Source organism: Zingiber officinale, chromosome 11B (genome assembly GCF_018446385.1).
Source record: "Zingiber officinale cultivar Zhangliang chromosome 11B, Zo_v1.1, whole genome shotgun sequence".
Lineage (NCBI taxonomy): Eukaryota > Viridiplantae > Streptophyta > Magnoliopsida > Zingiberales > Zingiberaceae > Zingiber > Zingiber officinale.
Genome location: NC_056007.1, coordinates 42,278,318 through 42,281,329, shown reverse-complemented (window position 1 = coordinate 42,281,329; position 3,012 = coordinate 42,278,318). Strand labels below are relative to the sequence as shown.

The 3,012-nt window shown below is 33.3% G+C and overlaps 1 long non-coding RNA gene across 1 annotated transcript; it reads right to left on the bottom strand.

Moving 5' to 3' along the window:
• Positions 1 to 1,067: 1,067 nt before the first annotated feature.
• On the bottom strand, positions 1,068 to 2,102 carry LOC122034748. The gene is made up of 2 exons (XR_006126772.1): positions 1,864 to 2,102; positions 1,068 to 1,386 (listed from the first exon to the last, which is right to left on the bottom strand). It is a non-coding gene; the product is annotated as an uncharacterized LOC122034748 (long non-coding RNA).
• Positions 2,103 to 3,012: the final 910 nt, after the last annotated feature.

Below are 3,012 nucleotides of genomic sequence, written 5' to 3'. Positions count from 1 at the left end.
TTTGTATAAATATTATATTATCCGCAGCACACATAATTAGACACGCCGTAAAAACTATTATTAACAGCATGCTTTAATTATACGCCGTTGATGATGTGCTGCGGAAAGTCACTTTTATTGTAGTGAAAGTCATCTAAAGACCCAAAGATTTCCTTTACTTCCAAATACAAGTTAGTCAATGAGTCATGCCATCGTATCGTACAACAACCATGCCTACATGAGTTCCAACTATATGGAGTCAGTCATATAGATCTTCATATTTTTAGAAAATAAAAACTACTTTTCATATCTTTTTGAAATGGAGATAAAAAAAACATTTTAATATTGTTTAGCCTATGAGATTTGTAAATAAATCATTGCATATTATAGGCTTTTTATACTAGTGTAGGAGTGTGCGCCTTTAGTGGTGACCATGTCTGATGCAGCAAATGGGCTTCCTATTATGTAACTTCCAGACTATTAAATAAATGTTGAATGCTGAATTCTATCTGCTAAAGTTGATGATTATGGAGTTCTAATATAGTTGAATATTTTGAGACTAAACAGTTGTTTTCTAGACATCTAAAAATATATGAGAGGCAATTTATGCATGGAAGTAGTAGTTTAATTTCTAAATAACGAGTAGAACACTCGATAGTCATATCCTTCTTCATGGAAGATATTGTCAAGTTGCATTAGAAGCGCAAACTCAGTTTTTTGTTGATCAGGAAACATGAAAATTGACATGCCAGACAATCTTCAACCGGTGTACCTAATAATAACTCCATTCAGTTTTGTTGATAGATGCATAGGATTTTTTAAGTTGCTCTTCAGGAGTAGCAGATGTTGATAGATATCGAGAATAGGATTTTTTTTAAGTTGCTCTTCAGGAAGGGAATCAAAAGATTGTCAAAATATCTTCTCGTAGCCACCTTCTGCAATCACTTTGGTTCCTTGAGCAATTCTTCTAATGGTAGCTTCAACAAAATTAGGTCATTTGTTCACTAAAGTTGAAATGGAGATTAATAGAAGTGAATATCAAGATTTCATAAGAAAAGGAAACAACAAAGTAAAGGATAACTAAGAAATTAGTAGAAAATAGTACGTTATAATAAATTAATTTAGCTATATTGTCAACAACAAAACTAGTAATTTGCAAAATGGTTATGACATGCTCATCACAACCACATACAGTAATTTGCAAAATGGTTTTAGATCTCAATTCCTTCACAATCTCACCACCCCTCCCAATGATGCTCCCTATCTTCTTTCCTGGGCATAAACAACGAAAAATAGTGTCCTCAGGCCCAGGAATGATCAAAGTGAGAATAAGATCTTTTCCCATTGTTGTTTCTACGTCCAGCCATTGCTTTTAAATATAAGGGTTTTATCTTCTAGAACAAATATCTGCAGTAGAACAATATTCGCATTTAAATCAAATAACATGAAAGGTATGACAGATCTAATGGAAAACAATTTCCTTTTCTAACAGAGAATTTCTTTGCATAAAAGTGCGGATGAACAGAAGCAATTCGATCTAATTTTGCAAAATTAACAGACTATAGAAGTATCTGTAGCACAAGGATCGATTTAATTCATGCGAACATACACATATACCGCATGAATACCAGAACTCAACCACTAAGCCATAGCCAATGTATACCACTATCATAGAACAAATATTTATTTTTACTGAATTTGAACGGGCAATATGATTCTCACTCAGCATGTAAAAGAGAACCTTCGATGACCATCTTCAAGTCGCTAACTTAAAACCCCCCAAATCCAGGATCGAAGCGAGTGAAGTTTATGCCAGAGAATATAAATAAAGAGATTTGCAGATATGAAGCAGCCAATTTGGTAGAAGCAAAAGAAATCGCATACCTCGGGATCTTTATCACTACCGAGCCTGGATATCAGTGTCGAGGATGAGAGGGGGCGCTGGACTTTGGTCCACTTGTGCGCCTTGTCGATGAGATCCCTCGTGATGACGATTAGATCTACATCGACAGAGACAACGATGAAGAACCCGCGACGGGATCAGCCAGAGAGAAGAAAGTGAAAGTGAAAGGGATTGGGGGATTCGAAGCTCATTGAGCTTTTAGCGGTGAGAAAAAAAGTGAAAGGGCACAGGGATCATTATGAGATATAAATCCATAAATTTTCTTGTTTATTAATGGTGTGCTCCCATGCACAGGATCCTCATGAGATATAAATCGTCTTCTTGGGACGGTCTAATCACTAGCACGTGAAATGTTATTATCATAAAATTTGAGATTCGAATTTCGACAAATTTAAAGTAAATATCTCCCTTATATGTTAGTTATTATTCCAAAAACTAATAGTCATCTGTGATTTACCTTTTATGTGTTGATCCTAGGATGAATTGACGGGGACATTAAGGGCAAGCGTATTCATCTTTTGTCACCATGACATGATAAGATATAAATTCCTAAATTTTTTAGTTTATTAATGTGTGCTTTCACGCTACGCAGTGTAGAAATTTATTTTCAAATACATACATTTAACAATGCATAAAAGTAGGTTGTTAATATTTAATTTTAGTAGCACATGATAAATACCGTCAAACGTATATTTGACGGTATATTTTTATTATATGCTATTGTTTATAAAAAATATAATATTATTTGTAGCATACTTAATTTAGCGCGTCATAAAAATTATTATAAACGGTATGTCCTAACTATGTGTTGATGATCATTACAATAAAAATATTAAAAGATAACATCATAAAGACAACGATTTTAGAAGGAACTATGGTTAATTTGGTAAAAAAACAACGGTTTTGTAAAAATCGTTGTCATTGAGCGAATTGTTTTCTAATTAACAACGCATTTTACAACGATTTTCTAAAACCGTTATTTTTAAGCGCATTTTTAGAGGATATGACTATAGTTTTGTAAACCGTTGTGTTATTTATATTATTTTATATAGTCAAAGACAATGGTTTATTAAAACTGTTGTCTTTGACTTAATTCTTTCGTTATTTTCCCCTTCAATTGTCGTGGTTTG